The sequence below is a fragment of the Ascaphus truei genome, chromosome 1, assembly GCF_040206685.1.
Source record: "Ascaphus truei isolate aAscTru1 chromosome 1, aAscTru1.hap1, whole genome shotgun sequence".
NCBI classification, from domain to species: domain Eukaryota; kingdom Metazoa; phylum Chordata; class Amphibia; order Anura; family Ascaphidae; genus Ascaphus; species Ascaphus truei.
In genome coordinates, this window is record NC_134483.1 from 250,793,831 (window position 1) to 250,814,870 (window position 21,040).

Consider the following 21,040-nt stretch of genomic DNA (forward strand, 5'->3'; position numbering starts at 1 on the left):
CATGTCATGGGGGAGGTATTGGGTAGTCAAATAGCAAGACAGTCAACACAACACAGATTAAACAGATGACAAAAGGGGAATGAGAAATAATAAAAATATATTTAAACTAAACATATAATAAAAAAGACTTTAATAGAATTAAAAACAATGATTGAGCCTTATCACTAATTAGCCTAATAGATCAAATTGTATATCATATATCATATAGAAGCCAAGATATATTAGAATGAAAATGTCACAATTGATATGATCAATAATTAATAATGTAAATGAATTAACAAATAAACATTGAACAATACAGGATATATGTAGTTCATAAGGGCCCAGGGGTAAATGACCGAGAGGAGATAGAATAATGTTTATTCTACAAGAAAATGTTTGAGTTCCCACTCGACATTTAACCCCTTTGGGTGTAGTGTATCCATAGTAAACACACAGTACAGTTCTCTTCTATTAAGAATGTTAGTTCTATTGCCTCCTCTTGTAGGTTGAGGAATATGTTCAATAGCTGAGAAATGGAAATTGTGATTGTGAACAGTATGAGGACTCTTTTTTACAGTTTACCTCTTACATTAAGGACTCTACTGCTGTCTTAAATTTGTTTTCAAACTTTGAGTGTAAAAATTCATACAGATGGATTACCTGTGATGTTCAGGCTTTATACACTCACATTCCACATGATAAGGGACTGGATGTGGTAAGATTCTTTCTGGAAGGTGATCCCATGCTACATGAACTAAACAGGGAATTTGTTCTTGACTCAATAAGATTCATATTGAAACATAACTATTTCCTCTTTCTCACTGAGTTATTTTTGCAGGTTTGCGGATCTGCTATGGGTACAAGATTTGCCCCCAGTTTCGCAAACCTGTACATGGGAAAGAGGGAGATGGAGAGAATATGGTCCAATAACCCATTCAGCAATAAGATTATTATCTGGCGTTGTTACATAGACGATATTTTGTGCGTATGTGAGGGTGACCTTGATTCGGTGAATGAGTTCCTTGTTTATTTAAATAAGAATGACAGCAATTTGATCTTTACCCATGTTTCTGACTCAAAGATGGTTGATTTTCTAGATCTAAGACTTATGGCATCAGAGGATGAAAAACATACTTTAAAGATGTAGATTCCAACAATTTGTTGTTAGCAACAAGTAACCATAAAAGTTCTTGGATCAGTAACATCCCAGTTCATGAGGATTAGGAGAAATTGTAGCAAGGATGAGGACTTTGAGATACAGGTGAATAAACTCTATGAAAGATTTGACTTGTTCCCTTTTTCCCCAGAGATATTTCCCCATAGACACCGCGTCCCAAAGACACCAAAACAGAGACGTGCATAAAAAGAGGACTGGTTAAGAAAGGCTTGGACTCTTGGTAACGTCAGTCACCCCAACAGACTGCAAGTCATGGCAGGAAATCACCAGGATGGGGAACAGATAGATACGTGAATTTTGCCAGACCTGGCTCTTCCTGACTTCCGTTAGAGGCAGAGGGAAAACCCAGCTCTGGCTAGACAATATGAGAAGGTGGTACGGGTCAACAATAACATAGTAAATGAACAAGGTGTAAGGGTGTTTCCACATTTCGAACTATTGAATAAAATCCTATTTCGTGTGAATAAGGTTACACAAACAGGGGAGGTCTGTGACGGTGGGGTTGCTAACCCAGAAATAAAGGGGTTACTCCCCAGCTGGAAACCTCTACAACCATCCAGGAGGCGAGGGGTTCATGTAATTATGTGTAATAATTTGTATGCATTCCCCTGCTTCAGCACAAAATGTATTCTCCTTTGCATAAGGTCATACCCTTGGTATTAATGTGTTCCTGCCTATTCAGTGTTTGCACCAAGCACATACACAAGGATCAGGTCGGGAGGGCAAGGGTTAACTGTGTTTGAGTGTTTATGACCCTTTGTTCCCTTTCCCGCCTTGTGGCTACGATTTGCCATGAGTTACAGGCAACCGCCACAGAGCACATGTATGCCTATGTGACGTTTAAAGGGCTGCTGCAGTTCCTGTAAAGACTGCTAGGTACCTCGAGGAATTCACCATAGGAAACAACGGGGTCATTGGTTAACATAGGATTCCTAGAAATGGCCGCTGGTAAATGTAGTGAGTCAGGGGAAGCCCTAATGTAGCTGTGTTGGCAGGCGGCCATAACCACAGCATCTGAGTGCCGCTAATGTTTCATTGAAGGAGCTTTGATCACTCAATTGCCATGAGAACTCGGTTCCGGCCAAGTTCAACACCTATTAAAGTTTATAACTTTGGTTCTGGGGCAGCTAGCGATAAAAAAAATTCTGCCCCTAGCTCGTGGGACCACCTCTCTCGACCCCAACCGGGTCCAACGGGCAATGCCCGCAAGAAAGGGTCACGCCGGCCACGAGGGTCACTGCCATTGACATCAATGGCGGAAAAAAGATGCTAGGTTTAAAAAATGTTTAAAACCTGATATTCCTATCTCCGGTTCGGTGATAGCTGGAAGGTTGGAATTTGGCCACCGGGTAGTCATGTCCCCGGCATGATTGCATGGCAGTTTCCAGCCCTCTCAGACTAACCAAACGGAGAATATTTCATATGTATAGTTACGGTCGCCACTATTGGCCACCATGAGGGAAAATATGTTGCCGGTTTTAAATATTGTATAAAACCTGAAATCATTATCTCCGGTTCGGTGAGGGCTAGAGGAATGAGATTTGGCCACCAGGTAGTCACACCTCTGGCATGGTTGCATGGCCATTCCCAGCCCTCTCTGGCTAACCGAACGGAGTATGGTTAACTGTATAAAGTGTGGCTGCCGCCATTGACTCCAATGGCGGAGAAATGTGGTTTGTGTAACATGAGGTTCTAAAACCCAATATTGCTATCTCCGGTTTGGTGATAGCTGGAAGGCTGAAATTTGGCCACCAGGTAGGAACACCTCCGGCATGAGGGCATGGCAATTTTCAGCCCTCTCAGATTAACCAAACAGAATATTTTAATATGTATAAATTGTTATAGGCTTACTGTATTTCTCTGCCCACTGTAAAGCCCGCGAAAGTTACTGGCTCATAAGGTATGCTAATGGCAAGAGGGCGCCTGCCTGTCTGAGGAGCAAACTCTGAACAAAGGCTGACTCCCCCAGATTGAGTATACAGGGTGGAGAAAGAGCAGGACATGACTGTTTACATTAAGTGTCATAATTCACACTGCTAGTCAGAGTTTCCCCGGACCAGAGGCCAGATGGCAGACTTGGAGACATCAACTTTTTAGAGTGGGGCTAAGGAAATGGGCCTCTGACTAGAAGAATTTGCGCATGTGCCAACCCCCAGTGGACAGGTACTACCTTGCTTTCCATGTGAGCTGGCAAGAGGTAATTGGGGCCAGGTAATTGTTATCCAATGCCTGAGTCCCAATGTTAAGGGATAGAGCCAAAATCCCATATAAGTGATTGCAAGCTCTATGCCCATTGTCTTCGATATTCTACTTTAATTGTTCCTGTTGCATGATGAACTGCTAGCCTGTGTCCTGGGCTATTTCATTATCAGATTATAAGGTGTGTATTATAGCCCTGAAGCTACCGTGACAAGGTAATTCGACAAATATTAGTCCCTAAAGTTTTTATGAAAACAGTGTTTACTCTAGCCCATACTCTCCCATGGGGTGGTCATCTGGGCAGAGATAAGACCACGGACCGCATCTCGTCCAGGTTTTACTGGCCAGGCATACATGGTGACATCATGAAATTATGTGAGACATGTCCTGAATGCCAGTTAACTATCCAAAAGGGACAGAAGCCGGCTCCCTTGGTTCCTCCGCCCTTGGTATCAGTCCCATTCGAGAGGATTGGTGTAGATCTGGTAGGACCTTTAGAACCCTCTGAGAAGGGACTTAAGATCATACTAGTTGTTGTAGATTATGCCACCAGATATCCTGAGGCCTTCCCTCTGAGATCCACCTGACAACCAGCATGATATATAAGGAAGCCAATGCTTGTAGTAGGTGGCTGTATCATACTACAGAGCTATCCTATGCAACCTGCTAGCCAGATGGATTCCCAAACCTCTTTTTAAAGGACAGTAAGAACTTTAAATATTGTTTCCTGACGATTGTGATGTATGTTAAAAGTTTGGGAACTGGAGTTAGCCAGCCAGCCTGATAGATAGTGCTTGGATTGTGAGTAAGTTCTCCCAATGTGGAGTAGATGTTATTTTGCTATGATTTGTGTTGCCTTAAAGGGACAGTGTGCCCAAATGTTTTGTTTTGCAGTGAAGAAATAAAACCACGTAATATTTTCTTTAACCTGAAACTACACGTGTGGACTATGGTCTGACCTCGCCTACAGGCTGTCCTGCCACAGGGAGTCAACACAAATATAAAAGGTACTTTCAGATGGTTAAGTGTTGTGAATGAGTGCTTTTCTAGGTGGATGTGCTCTGTTTGGGGGGACGGTAAAAAAGGATGGCCTTGCAGGGGTGCAATGGAGGAAGCACGTACTCACTAAGCCAGCTAGTTAGATCTAAAGCACATATTCCTGTGACAAGCAGGAAGGGTCTAAGGACCAAAGTAACTGCAATAAAGGCAGGGGAGAAAGCTGGACTAAACCAACTTTCTTGCTAAGGAGATTGGAAGGTTGCCAGGTCAACCAAAAAAGGCTGTGTAAGGGACATACAGCCGCGGCCCCTTTTATTCTCCAACATCTCTGAATTTTTTCGGGAATTTTTTCCGAATGCCACGCACTTCACCGCACTTCACCACGTTCATGCCGCATTCTGACCGCATTCATACCGCATTCATGTTGCATTCACACCTGCGGTTGATGCGCGGTTGATGTGTTTATTGATAATGGTTCGGATTTAATTGGCTGCAATTCTTCGCGTATCCGCCAGATGGCAGATATTCATGAATTGTAATGCGCATGCACTTCAGTAATGTGTCGACTTGCAGGTGTTTAAAAGAATTCCATAGTGGTCCATTGTAAACTGGTCTTGGGAATGAAGAAGTTACAATAATGTATCAATTTAGGCTTTTCATATTAAAAAGAGACAAGCACAGTTTCTGGTCTGGTGTTATTGTCCTGAGAGTCCCGCCATGAGTGCACAACTGCAGTCCGTGTTCCAAAAACCCGACAGAACGTACGCTTATTTAATATGGGCCGTGATTAATGCAACAGATGATTAGATGGCAACAGTTGTTCAAATGTATCAGTATTTTATCGAAAACTATGACTTTTACAAATTTTCGCCAGATGCTCATGTGTGGAAGCGTGCAATAAGGAAAAAGTTATGTAGCAATCCATGTTTTTTTCATATTGATCCCGATGTTATTGGAGGGTATTGGTGTGTATCACCGGGTTTTTCCCGTATCTATGATCATGGAGACTACAAAAGGTGAAGGGTCATGTTAAAACCAACTAGGAAACGTCAGTCACTGGCAAGCAATGCGACAGCGATACCGTTAGCTTCCAATAACGGTCCAACCGTCAGTGAAAACCTGGTGACCGGCAACCCTTGCTGTCTGTCACCGTCCGGATACCTGCAGACTGAGCCGGATTTCGTGTACAGATTCGAGCAAGCTTGCATGTACCTAAGCGATTTCCAGCCTCATTAGCTGACTACAGGTGAAGTAGTCCCGCTGTCACCTGTCAACTACGTGTATAATCAAGAATACGGGACTGGCAGTGGCTTGGCGCCAGCTGATTGGCAAAGTCTATGGTGAGTAATGTTGCCGTATTTTATTCTGTTTTTGAAACATCAATATTAATGCGATTCAAAAGTCAAGCGATTCTCCTGTAAGCAATATCATTGGCTGAGCAGCTTCTACAGTAGATACTGCACAATTGGTGGAAAGTTAGGCGTATGCGCATTGGAACCTTCTTGAAATGCATATGCGTGTCATCACATCGACGGTAGGCGCATGCGCATGTGAACAGGAGACGCCCCCCGAGAAAATTATTGGTGGGACTGACTGTGAGAACTTCTTTAGGGGACTGACTGACCGACCATTACAGTAAAACTTTTACTTTTTTTTTGTTCCTCAGAAAATAAAACTTTGTCATCTCATGCGGAAAATGGCAAATGGAGGGATTCGATGGGTAGTGGCCGTTGTTATTGATTAGGATAGAATACTGTAACTGAGAGCTTCATAGAAACCCTGAAACAGTATGCTGTTGTTTTCAGACCGTATACAATACTTTTTTATATATTGTATAATAAACCCGAAAAATAAAAAGTATGCATTTATTCTACATGTATTCCAGTACATATGTGTATTCTATACCCGTACAGCATGTATTATTTTAATACTCTTGTGATGTACAGTACTGAGCATGCCTACAGTAAACAGTACAGTATGCCTGGACAGTACTGTACAGTATGTTCTAGAAACACTGTATTTTGTTACAATATAAAAGGAGACAATGGAACAATTTAAAACAAATCAAAATTTTCTTTTATTGGTGGAGTAAGTACAAAAACATTTATTTACAAATACAATGTAAAAACATTTTAAGTGTACAGCAATTCAAAACATCAACAGATGTATGGTTTACTGCTAGTGAAAACATTTATGTACAGAAAGTCAAAACATTTACAGTCAGTCAGGCCTGCACAACTCCAGTCCTCGAGGGCCGCAAACAGCCCCGGTTTTAAGGATAACCTTGAAAACCGGGCCTGTTTGCGGCCCTCGGGGACTGAAATTATGCAGGTCCTGTGTACAGTAAGGAAAAACATTTCTTTATTAATACAAGTTAAAACACGCAACATCTCCTTTATTAAAGTACAGAAAGTCAAAACATGTACAGCACAACAGTATGGTGTTATTAAAAAAAATTCTTTATTCATAAAATTTAAAAAACGCAACATCTCCTTTATTAAAGTACAGAAAGTCAAAACATTTACAAAAACATTTACAAAAAATAACCAACAGTTGAACAGTCACGCAAATTCGATCCCCATCAGATTGTCCTTCCAGGGCCGATGCCTTGTATGGTGCAAAATGCCATTAATGGAGTCTCGAACGATTTTCATTAAAGGATCTGAAATTGAAAAATAGCGCAGCAATTCCTCCACAATAGTCCTTCTTAAATTTTCAGGAAGCGCCCTTTTTTCACGATTTCCTTCGTAGTTTACATTGTTGGCCCACCCGCAGTACACCAAGTAAGACACGTGGTGCTTAAAAATTAACATGGCATACTTCTAAGGTAATGACTCATCACCCTACTGTATACTTCTCCCTGAGAGCAAGCATATGTAGGTTGGGTTCTGGGAGCGGTTGTGCTTCTGGGAGCAGGTGTGCTTGTGGCAGCGGGCGACGGTAGGTTGTCTGGGATGAAGCTTTCCTCCTGTCTTGGTCGCCGTGTTGTCTCCTGGCGTGGTCTTGACGGGGTTGTCATGTTATCCTCCTCCGCAACGGCATACATGTACACAAATTCTTCTGGTAGAGGGGGTGCGCTTGGTGTTGGAAGGCGGTCGAAGGTCCCATTCATCACATCCATGCCACCCTCCTGCTCCGGCGTCGGGGATACAGGGGCATGAACATCGAGCAAATTATGTATCCGCTATGTCAGTCTCTATCTTCTCCATCCGTTGATCCATCTTCTCATCCATTGATCCATCTTCTGCATCCGTTGATCCATATTTAGCATTGTTGAAGGGTACATGCAACTATACACGTGGGTTTCTTGCCAAAGCTTATTTATTTAGCCTTAACAGATATACAACACACAAAACAAAAATAGCTTTTCTTCAGCAAAAACAAAACGAAACAGTTTCTCTATAGCAGACAGTGTGTAACTCAGGCAGCAATCCCTTTTCTAAGCAGGAGACAGACAGTTTATAATTCAGTTACTTTGTTTATCAGACCTTGTATCAGGAAATCTCTTTAGCAGCAGCTTACTCCTCTCTCATCAACAACCAAGATCCATGTGTCTATAGCCTGGGTTTTAACACACCTTGATTAGGCAGCTGGGATCCAACTAATTGTCCTGAGGTTCCCAGCTGAAGTTAACCTAGTCAGTGCTGCACTGCAGACTAGACATAGGTTTTCCAGGCATATAACTGGTGGCTTTTGTTTACCCTGTCACAAGCATGGTCTCTAAAAACAGATCTATCTTTACATGCAGAGTAGAGTTCCTGGGGATATCCACACTTAACCCATTCAGCATGCGGTCTAACGAGCTGGTTCTTGTGCATGGAGTGCTGTGGACATCTGGGTGGATGGGTGCTATGGAGGATGAGATGGGGGTTCCATGGAGAGAATCGGCAGCGTAGTCGAAGGATGGAGGAGGTGACCTGTGGATTTCCGGGTGAGAAGCGGCAGAGTCGTCTAAGCGTAATGGAGAAAGTGACCCGTGGATTTCAGGGACACCAGCGGCAGCGTCGTCGAAGGACAGTGGAGAAGATGGGCTGTGGGTTTCCGGGAGAGCTGCGGCAGCGTCGTGGACGAGTAGTGGAGAAGATGGGCTGTAGATTTCCGGGAGAGCGGCGTCAGAGTCGTCGAAGCGTAATCTAGGAAGTGGCCTGCGGGTTCAATGGGTTGGCTGCCATTTGTTTTGCGTTGAGTGTACATCACCGAATTTCTTCTTGACATAATAAGGCTTACGTGTATTAAAACCCTTAGCCTTTGGGCTCAGCAGAAGGTTTTCTTTATTAGCCTTAGCCTGTCGCTTTGGCCTTGGCTTGGAAACGGCTGCCGCCTTTCGCTTTTTCTGTGTGATAGGCACGGCAGAGGCGAGTGGCTTCTTGCGTCCGTAGAATCGGGGTTGATCCATGGAAGCAGATGGCACAATGCAGTATTTGGGCAAGGGCAAGTTCAGATACAGATCATCGAGTGGGAGGCAATGCAAAGTGTGTAACCTTTTATGCATGGCGACGAGGTAGAGGTGTTTAAAGTGGGCGTACTCTAATGTGAGTCATTAACGTATAAATACACCATCCATTTTGTGGATTCACTGCACATTGAATACACATCGACTAAACATCGAATATACATTCTTGTGTTTGTATTTCTTTCTACTCGCAGCAATGCCTGTTAAAAAGATTTCAAAGGATCTCAGCATGAGAATTAAGGAGATGTACACGAGCGGACAACAAATTGCAGATATCCAACGCTGGTTAGCTGCTTCTGGCCTCGTTGTGCCATCAACCACCATGTGCTATCATGCACATGGAAAAACCAAACAACGCACGAGGACACCAACAGTAACTAACGCGTAAGTATATTTATATAACTATATAATACAGTATATCTATTATTATTTATATTGCTGCATATTAATAGAACTATATATTGTGTAGATCTATCTAATTTTATAGTTATTTCAGTATGTTGATATAACTACAGTATATAATACAGTATATCTATTGTTTATATTGCTGCATATTATTAGAACTATATATTGTGTAGATCTATCTAATTTTATAGTTATTTCGGTATATTTATATAACTACAGTATATAATACAATATATCTTTGTTTATATTGCTGCATATTAATAGAACTATATATTTATTTATTATTTAATTATAAAATATTTTACCAGGAAGTAATACATTGAGAGTTACCTCTCGTTTTCAAGTATGTCCTGGGCACAGAGTTATGATGACAAATACATGTTTACAAATACAGTTACATAAATGAGCAGGGTATACATTATATACAAGACATTGCGTGCACAGTTAAGGTTAATATATATTATGGGCGTATGAAACAGTTACAGACCAGATTAAAATGTGTGACAGCCGTAGATTTGAAATAACTTAAACTGGTGGTGGATGTAAGAGTCTCTGGTAGGTTGTTTCAGTTTTGGGGTGCACGGTAAGAGAAGGAGGAGCGGCCAGATACTTTGTTGAGCCTTGGGACCATGAACAGTCTTTTGGAGTCTGATCTCAGGTGATAGGTGCTGCATGTGGTAGGGGTGAGGAGCTTGTTCAGCTAGCTGGGTAGCTTGCCCATAAAGAATTTGAAGGCAAGACAGGAAAGGTGAACTTTGCGCCTAGACTCGACTGATGACCAATCTAGTTCTTTGAGCATTTCGCAGTGATGTGTGTTATAGTTGCATTGGAGAACAAAATGACAAATTGAATTGAAGAGGGTGTCAAGTTTGCTAAGGTGGGTTTGAGGTGCCGAGCCATATACTATGTCTCCATAGTCAATAATTGGCATAAACATCTGCTGTGTGATACGTTTTCTGACTAGGAGACTTAGGGAGGATTTGTTCCTGTAAAGTACCCCTAGTTTGGCATAGATCTTGGTTGTCAGGGTACCAATGTGCATCCCGAATGTTAAGTGGGAGTCAAACCATATGCCCAGGTATTTAAAACTAGTAACAGGAGTTAGGGTGGTGTTAGTGTTGGTTCTAATCTGGAGCTCAGTCGCTGGAAGCTTTAAAAATGTAGTCTTGGTCCCAAATACCATTGTTACAGTCTTGTCAGTGTTTAAAAACAGTTTCTTTTGGGAAATCTAGTTTTCGAGTCTGAAAAAGTCAGACTGAAGTATGTGTTGAAGGTCAGAGAGGCTATGGCTGTGTGCATATAGGATTGTGTCATCTGCATACATGTGTATTGAGGCTTCCTGACAAGCTGTGGGAAGATCATTGATGAACACTGAGAAGAGTAGGGGCCCCAGAACAGAGCCTTGCGGGACGCCACAGGTGATATCCAGGGGGTTAGAGTTAGAGCCAGAGATGGACACATGTTGGGATCTACCTGATAGGTAGGACTGAAACCAGTTTAAAGCATGCTTCCCTATTCCAGAGCTCTGGAGTTTGTTAAGCAGCATAGCATGATCAACAGTATCAAAAACCTTTGCAAAATCTAGAAATACTGCACCAGTGAGTTGACCCCGTTCCATTCCACACTGGATTTCATTGCAAACTTTTAGCAGGGTAGTTTCGGTAAAGTGTTTGGGGCGAAAGCCAGATTGGAATTGGCTAGGGAAATTTGTCTTGTTATAGTAATCGCTTAATTGGGAGTGGACACATTTTTCCATGACTTTGGATAAGATTGGGAGAAGGGAGATTGGCCTGTAGTTTGAGACAGTGTTTTTGTCCCCACTTTTGAAGATTGGGACAACTCTGGCAGCTTTCCAGGTCTTAGGGATATGGCCTGCAGACATGATACAGTTGACTATGGAAGCAATTGGTTTGGCAATTGCTGGGGCACCAAGTCTTAGGAACCTAGATTGTAGTAAGTCAGGTCCACATTGGCTGCTTAGTTTTAATTTGAAAAGCGCTTGTGTAATCTCCTCTTCGGATACTGGGCCAAATTGAAAATTGTGGGCAGTGTTGGGAGGGGTGGGGCTATAGGGGTACTCCCACGATGAGATTCAGGTTTGTGGTTTGGGCTGCGTTTCGCTAATAAGTTAGTAGCACACCCCACAAAGTAATCATTGAATGCATTTGCAATGTCGGTGGGGTTTGTCAAAGTAATATCGCCCTTAGTGATATTACTTGTCTGTTGATGGTTAGAAGGCTGGAATATGTTGTTGATAACCTTCCAGAAGTTAGCTGGGTTTGATGTGTTCTGGAGGAGATTGTCAGAGTAATATTGGGCTTTTGCATACCTTGTTTGCCTTGTGCACATGTTCCGCAGGCATCTGTAGTGATTGAGATCCTTAGTAGTGCCAGTTACTTTGTGGCTTTTTCACAAGGCATCCCTGAACTGGTAGAGTGCTATAAGGTCAGGTGTAACCCATGGAAGGTGGGCACCCCGTACCCTTATTCTGCATAGTGGAGCATGGATATCACTGAGTTTTAAGAACTCGGATTGGAAATAGTCGAGCGCAGAATCAGGGTCAGGAATTAAATCGATTCTTTGCCAAAGGCAGTTGGTAAGGTCAGTTAGAAACTGTTGTGGGTTAAAGTTTCTGAATGTTCTAGTGAGGAGAACTTTAGGGCTTGATTGGGGCGGTTTAATTTTCCTTACACAGTATACTATTGCATGGTCACTGAAAATGTCAGGAAGGATGCCAGAGGATTGGATTCTGCTGGGATTTGAGGAGAGAATCCAGTCAAGCAAGGAATGGTTGTGCGATTTCAGGTTTGTCCGTGTGGGTTGGGAAATGAGTTGCGATAGGTTAAGCGATTTAATATCCACAAGAACTAGCAGCTCACTCTTCTCATTCAGAGAGGAAATGGAGCCAAGAAACTGAGTGATATCAGTCAGAGATTGTAGAGGGGCTTTAGGGGGGTGGTAGATGCCAGCTACTGCTGCGGCACAGTTTATTCGAGCATTTGCCCGTTCTGTGCCGCAGCAGTAGCCTGGCGCGCGCCCGAGTGTGACGGGCGCGCGCCGAAGCAGCGGAAGAGCGCCCTCCGATCGGGGCGCTCTCCCTACCGCTGCCGGGTCCGCCGGGTCCCCCGGAACCCCCTGCCGCTGTCCCGCGATCGCGGGACACCAGGGCTCCCTCGGGGAGCCCCTGGACACGCGTGCAGGGGGCGCACGCTCCCGATGACGCGTGACCGCGCGTCTAAGACGCGCGGCACGCCGAGGGGCGGCCACTAGCAAGCCGGGAGATTTCCCGGCTTGCGGTACCGACCACACTTCAATAAAGTGTGTCGGTAGTGTAGCAAGATGGGCTTAGAAAAGGGGAGGCAGATTCTGCCAACTAGGATTTCAAAAGAGGGTGGGCTTGGGGGGCAATTTAACAGTGTAAATTGCAATATAAAATAACACCCCTCCCCCTCTCTTTGACCTATCTCTCCTAGAAATTGAGTATCCCTGAATGGCAATATGTGCATCAGGGGTTCTAGGGGTTAGCCATGTTTCTGTAAGAACGATTGCTTTTGGTTTATGCATAAGGCACCATGCCCTTACAGTAGTTCATCCAGTTTGGGCAGTAGACTCCCGATATTTATATGGGCGACAGATAGCCCTTTTTGGAATTTGAAGGGGGTATTCTCAGGGGTGTGGGACAGAGTTGAAGTGGGAGTACCTGGGTTAGATTCAATATCACCTGCTAAGTAGAGTAATAGTATGAGTAAAAATTTGAGTAGTTGTTTGCAAGTTGTTACTTTATGATGTTTGCCATTTGAGTGTGCGGTGGTTGGTGTGCTGGTTTTCAGGGTTCTCCACCAACATTCAGTAGATAGTGCAAGGCTTTTGAATAATCCAGGGTGTATGGTGATGTTGGGCGTGGGCCAGGAGGAGGAGTTTGTAGTGGATAGAGAGAATAAAATTTCAATGAGGCCATGAGAAAGAACAAAGTGGAGGTAAAAAGCAGGTTCATTATGCCTGAGGTAGGTAATGCTGCATGGAGCTGTTGTGAGCCAAGTGTGTGTGCGCTGACTAAACAGCAGGAATCATATTGTAATCAGAATAGCTCACCGTTTGTTGCCATGTGCATTAGTATGCAGTCCCCAGTCATCTCTAGTCAAACTATAGTCTAACTATATCTTCTCACTTAAAAGCTCATTTTAAAGGCCTCACTATATCATGCCAATGCAGTCCCTGCTAATGCAGGGTGGTATTGGTTTTATACAGCTAAAACAGTCACATGGCCCTCCCCCCTCCCCAATAAATCAGCTTGTTACAGTTGGTCAATTAACAAGACACAGTTAAGAGAAAAAAAAATAAAACACCTTTTGACATTCAAACATACCAACATTATCAATACTAAAGGCCGCTGGGTCAATCTTTTAAAACAGGACTGTCAGATCAGGGACATACCAACATTATCAATACTAAAGGCCGCTGGGTCAATCTTTTAAAACATTACTTGCAGATCAGGGACATACCTGTGAAGAGAATGCAATTAGATCCATGTCATATCAGCTGAGATTAAAGGTCTTGCACGAGGAAAAGTAAATATATATATATATATATATATATATATATATATATATATATATATATATATATATACAGTAGAGGCAACTCTTATTCTAACAAAAACCAGTGGCAATTCCCCAAAAAGATCCCCTGATGAAATCACCCTGAGTGAAGAAACGCGTAGGGAGGATTTTTTATTGGTATCTAGACCAGTTTTTATTATTACTCGTTCGCTGCCGTTTTGCTGCCTTTTATCATTGCACAGTTGTATCAGGACTTTGGAACTTTGCCGGTATAATAAGACCTCAACAGCGGGGTCGCACATCCGTTGCTCCGCATCCGGTTTACACAGAGGGGGCGATTACACTTCCGGGTTACAGTTCCAACCCCTATACCCACCGGAGGACTACGGGAAAGACCGGAGCTCTATCCATGAAGGGAGCGGTTTGCCAGTAGAGGTACAGGAACCGGGTACTTCATACAAGTGGACATTATAGGGAAATAACACCTTGCCAGTCTACACCAAACCTCAGGGTCATATACCCACCATCCTGGCATTTGATCCTACTTCCGAACACGGTTCCAGAGGCTCTCACAGTTCCTGCACCGATAAGGGCTACTGGAGAAGCAGACACTTCACCCAAGAGAGAGAAGTCTACAAACGGAGTTACAGCAGCACGTGGAGGCGAATGAGTATACTCATAACATGCTTTTACCTTTTATTTGTTTGTGAGTGTATTTTTGTTGGACCTAATCGATTGTATTAAAAGTGTTTTTTTTCATATTGCACTAGGATCGGGCGCTTTCTTTTTTTGTTGTTCGCAGATTCCTGGGAGGTCGTTGGTCCTTGTGGAGAGCTGCCAGATCCTATTTTTGAATCCCTTTTTTCATTTTTCATTTTTTATTTTCACTTTTTATTTTTATTTTTATTTTTATATATATTTTTTCTTTCACAGAAATTTGTATTTTATTATATTATTATATCACTTATTTCATGTATTTGTATTAGTGATTTAGGGTTTTAGCTATTTTAGTTTAATTATATACAGGTCCACAATTACACCCATTGATTTTAGTTTAGCATGTTTAGAAAATACCAGTAATAATTCAGCTATTCTATTAGAATTTAATTTATGTATAGTCAATCAATTATGCTAATCAATACTGTTTATTAACTACATTCAGATCTTTATTACCTGTTGAGTGCAGTCTTTTTTCTGTCTATATATATATATATATATATATATATATATATATATATATATATATATATATATATATATATATATATATATATATATATATATATACAGTAGAGGCAACTCTTATTCTAACAAAAACCAGTGGCAATTCCCCAAAAAACCCAGGAAACACCCAGGTACATTCTGAATACATGCCTTAAACTTTCCTTAAACTAGCCCCAGCATTTCTGCATTGATTAACGGCCTATCAGATTAACAGCGGGGGTCCCTGCTGTGTTAAACTGAATGGGACTGCCAGGGATCCCTGCTGTGTTAATCCTATGGGTCGTTAGTCAATGCAGAAATGCCTTAAACGTGCCTCAAACTAGCCCAGAACATACCCAGCACATACCCAGAATGTAACCCGGCTAGTTTACGGCAAATGTTAGAATAAACGTTGCCTCTACTGTATATATATATATATATATATATATATATATATATATATGCAAATATAACTGTATGCTCATCTGCATGTCTTAGGCAGGTCTGCAACCCCGCCTTTCCCCATCATCACCCAGCATACAGCACTTGCACTGCAGCAACGGATTCTGGGAAATGACATGCAAATGAGCACACAGTGTCACTTTTTGCCTCAATAACCATTTTTAACATGGTTCCCTATAGGCTTAAGCTTGCTGCATGGTCACAGCTTTGAGCACAGCCAGGGTTAAGGTGCATACCCAGAAAACCACCCACAGACAGCTGTTTTGACCTTGATGGGTCTCATCAGTGTGGGGTTGATTTTACTGGGAATGCAAGAGAGGCTATGGGATAACTGACAACCAGTTTGATTTCCCTTGAAGGAGCACAGACAACAGTGAATCCACTGTTTCAGTGTGCAGAAAAAATAGTGACATCTACGAAACGCGTAGGGCTAGTGGCACAGCCACTATTTGACTGACTTTGGACGTTTAAGGACATTTGGCCTTGGAGCCCAACTTTCCCTTCAGCCTGCCAGCTGTTCCTTTAAGGCAACGGGCACTATCGCGCGCGGGCGCGCAGAGACTTCCTGTTGCTCCGTAGGAGGAAGTGAGGCGTGTGTCTACACGCGGTGCAGAGCTGTGGACCCCGCACACCAGCCCCCACGGCCGGAGCTGTTCCGGTTACCATCGTAAGGACTGACTGGTGTCTGAGCCGCAGTGGAGCAGAGGCATCACCCGCCAGGGAGATCATCTCTACCTAGGACTTGTTCCTACCATGCGAGTTTAAACCTTGCTGTATGTAAGTAGGGCTCCAATTTTTGTGCTCCGGATGACCTGCGGTTCCTTGTATTTGCCATTGTCGGTCTTGGCATAGTTCTTTTTAATAAATAATTATTTTAATAGTCGCTAGGATTCTTAACTGTTTGTGTGTATTAGTGCAGTACTGCTTACCCTACAGTGTTGCGCTATGATTTTTGTTTGTTTGTGTTCTTTTCTTTGCATGGTCTGTCGAGCAAGTGTGCGGATCCCTTGAGGAGTACAGGACATTCCACTGACTATTTGGCGCCAGGTTTTTCTTTATTTAGGTCTGCAACCCCGCCTTTCCCCATTATCACCCAGCAAACAGCACTTCCACTGCAGCAAGGGATTCTGGGAAATGACATGCAAATGAGCACACAGTGTCACTTTTTGCCTCAATAACCATTTTTAACATGGTTCCCTATAGGCTTAAGCTTGCTGCATGGTCACAGCTTTGAGCACAGCCAGGGTTAAGGTGCATACCCAGAAAACCACCCACAGACAGCTGTTTCGACCTTGATGGGTCTCATCAGCGTGGGGTTGATTTTACTGGGAATGCAAGAGAGGCTATGGGATAGGCTAAACCATAATACTGAGTTAAGTTATGGTGAGTAAAAAAAGTGACAAAAACCCTCCACAGGAAAGCAAATATGCAAATATAACTGTATGCTCATCTGCATGTCTTAGGCAGGTCTGCAACCTCGCCTTTCCCCATCATGTCATTTCCCAGAATCCGTTGCTGCAGTGCAAGTGCTGTATGCTGGGTGATGATGGGGAAAGGCGGGGTTGCAGACCTGCCTAAGAGATGCAGATGAGCATACAGTTATTTTTGCATATTTGCTTTCCTGTGGAGGGTTTTTGTCACTTTTTTTACTCACCATAACTTAACTCAGTATTATGTTTTATATATATATATATATATATATATATATATATATATATATATATATATATATATATAACTATAGTCTAACTATATCTTCTCACTTAAAATCTCACTTTAAATGCCTCACTATCTAATGCCAATGCAATATATTGTGTAGATCTATCTCATTTTATAGTTATTTCGGTATATTTATATAACTACAGTATATAATACAGTATATCTATTGTTTATATTGCTGCATATAAATAGAACTATATATTGTGTAGATCTATCTCATTTTATACTATTTTTACTGCAAATGATGTGCTGTACTTGTGGCCTACTGCACTGTAACTTTCCGGATTTCTGTTTTTCTGTACACTGTAGGGAGACAACTTTTCTGGTCGACAAAATAAGTGAAGAGAATGATGAGAAGAGTGCCTTAAGGGTCAAATAATCTCTGCAGCAAAATCATAATCTTACTGTATCCGAGACCAGCATAAAGAAGATGAGACGCAGAATTGGATGGAAATATGGACGTGTGAGGTTAGTACTGGACAGAACAGGAAGTTAAAGTGTGGTTTAAGAAACTGTACTGTACCTATAAAATTATTCCTTGTCATTACAGAGCATACCCTATGATAAGGGACGTTAACAAGATCAAGAGAGTGGTCCAGGCCCAGGCATGGATCGACAGTGGAGAAAATTTCCAGGGTTGCATCTTCACTGACGAGTATACTGTTTCGCTGGAGAGATTTGCCACCTTTTGTCACGCCTGTATGCCCGCAGACCAAGCTAGACCCCAGTACTGAGGTGGGAACGGTATGATACCACACACCAACAGCAGTGAAAGCAAGCCCGGAGTGTGGTATAGCATTGCTGGTCCTGTTGGAAGAGTTGTTAGAGTATATTGAAATGCTTGGGGAGTGTCCGTGAGAATGGTCGTGTCCGTTAGCCAATGTCCAGGGATCCAGAGGGTAGAGTCGTCAGGGGGGCAAGCCAGGTCCGTGGAAGCCAGAGGTCAGCGAAGTCGTACGTGTAGCAGAATTCAAGGGATACCAGAGAGCAGAGTAGTCCAGGATCAGCAGGGGTCAAAGCCAGGGAAATCCAAAGTAACACAGGAACAGGTAATAGCAGGAGCACAGAGAGAGCACAGCATAGGTCAGGTACACACAGGGAAACAGGAACTATGCAGAGCGAGGAAGAGGTGGACAGACAGGGATTATAAAGGAAGGTGCACCAATGACAGAGAGGGGAGGAGTAGAGAGAGAAGTGGGTCTATTTTGATCTGGTGTAAAACTGATTGGCCGGCGAAGCCGGCCAATTCAGTTGAACAGCAATTCTACTTGTTGCCAAGTAGAACAAAGAAAAACCAGTCAAACAAATATTCAAAAGAAGACCAACAAGTGCACTGTTGAAGTGCACTTAAAGCAGAAGGGTTAACTCTAAAGAACCCTTGATGGGGGATACTGAGCAGAGCACCCCGCCTAACGCCCACTGGGAGGCAAACTCTGAAACCGTCCCAGTAGACTCGGCGTACGAGTACTCTGCCCAAATACGGGAGTGCACCAGCGCCCGGAACATGGCCACGATGTTTGTTGGGACCCCCCCCCTCCAAAACTGCTTCCTGGTTTTACAGATGGCTACCTTAGCCAATGCCAGGAGCAGGTTGACCAGGAGATCCCTAGGATTATCGTTCTGGGACACTGGGCACCCAAAAATAAAAAGATGAGGGGAGAAGTGTAGCCAGAACTGCAGGAGAAGGCTCTTCAAGAAGGAAAAGAGGGGCTGCAGTCCCCTATAGTGATATATAGTATATAGTGATATACGGACTCCCGCTCGCCAAAAAAGGGACAGGCGGCGGGGGAGTCCGTGAAGTATGACAAGTACTCTCCTGTGCTCAGTGCACCGTGGAGGACCCTCCAACTCAAATCCCCGGCGGGACGGGGAACCAAACCTGAATAGAGTTCCTTCCACCGGGGTCTCTTGCCCTCATTCGCAGGAAATACCCACCTCCTGATAGTATCAGGGTGGGTGACAAGGGCGAGGTAGTGCACTATATGGAGCACTAGAGAATACAGGACTTTCCTCGGCATGCCGTGGAAACATGCCGGGGACATATCCCCCAACCTGCTGAGGTTGGGGGAGAGAGGAGCCCGAGGGGGTTGCCGTGGCTTTGGTTCCATGCAAAGATCCGGAGAGCTGAAGTTGATAGGTTGACAAGGCTCTCCGGTCTGCAATACCCCCTCAATGAAGGTGCATGAGTCAGGGTGGATGGCATCTTTAATCTCCCGAATCAAACGATGAGGGACGTGGGCAGTACGCAGACCCATACGGGGCACGAGCACCTCTGCCCTAACCCAGTCTCGCCGCTCAAAGTCCAGGAGATCCCCGACTCTGGTCACCTGCGCCAGGATTAGCCGGCGGCAAATAGAGGGTGAATCCAACATCCGAGCCCCCACTGCCGGATTATACAGCAGGGGCTCGGCGAGGAAATCAACCCCCACCGCCTGTTCCTTCCTGGTCGCGGAGGCCAGTTTCAAGGCCTTAAGTAAGTCCCGGTAGTATGCCGGCAGCTCCAAGAGGTCTCTACCTAAACCCTGATGATAAACAGTTGCCGGTCATACCTCATATTGCGCAGCTGGCGAAAGAAACTGGTTGCCAGCTGGCACCACTGCGGAGACGGATCTGTGAATAGGTATCTCTGCAGGTATTGGAGGCGGAAAGTGTGTAACTGGGAGCGGACACACACCACTCCCTGTCCACCCTCCTCCAAAGGAAGGCACGCAACTCCCGCAGAGACCCAATGCTTCCCCATCCAGAGAAAATCCATCAACCTCCTCTGGATCTTGTTGATAAATTCGGGGTTCGGACCCATGGCTATCAGCCGGTGCCATAGCTGACTGGCCACCAGCTGGTTGATCACCAGGGTTCTTCCCCTGAGTGAAAGCATTCTCGACAGATACACCCAAGACCCCAGACGAGCAATGACTCGTTCCTCAAGATCACTGAAGTTTTCTGGGGCCGGGTTCTCCGCAGCAGACAGGTAGACTCCCAGATATTTGAGAGTATCGCTCCCCCACGAGACATTACGAAACATGGGGGCACCCTTGACGTACTCCCCGACCAAACACAAAAGGTGCCGTCAGGGACCAATTGTTCTTCACCAGACACTCTGCAGAGGTGTACAGCATCTGGAGAAAGCCCACAAATTGTGGGCCAAAGCCAAACTCCCGCAGGGTCTGCATGAGGTAACGGTGATCCAACCTGTCAAATGCCTTCTCCTGATCTAGGGACAGGAAGGCGAGTGACAGACCAGTCCTCTGCGCGTGATGTAGCAGGACCCGACCAGAAAAATGTTGTCATGAATACTCCGGCCCGGGACAGTATAGGACTGGTCAGGGTTAATCACCTCTGCCAACACTGACTTGAGCCTCAGCGAGAGCGCTTTGGCTATGATCTTATAGTCTGTGCTTAGCAGTGAGACCGGTCGCCAGTTAGAGATCTGGCGGAGATCCCCCTTCTTTGGCAGCAAAGACAGTATTGCCCGCCGACACGAAAGGGGCATTTCACCGGTCTCCAGGGCTTCGGCCAGGACCTCGGGGAAATAAGGTCCCAGCATCTCCCAGAAAAACTTGAAGAACTCCACAGTCTTGTTGATAAATTCGGGGGTCGGACCCATGGCTATCAGCCGGTGCCATAGCTGACTGGCCACCAGCTGGTTGATCACCAGGGTTCTTCCCCTGAGGGAAAGCATTCTCGACAGATACACCTAAGACACCAGACGAGCAATGACTCGTTCCTCAAGATCACTGAAGTTTTCTGGGGCCGGGTTCTCCGCAGCAGACATATAGACTCCCAGATATTTGAGAGTATCGCTCCCCCACGAGACATTACGAAACGTGGGGGGCAAAGAGTCCACCGGTAAGGGACCCACCAAAATGCTGGAGCACTTAGACC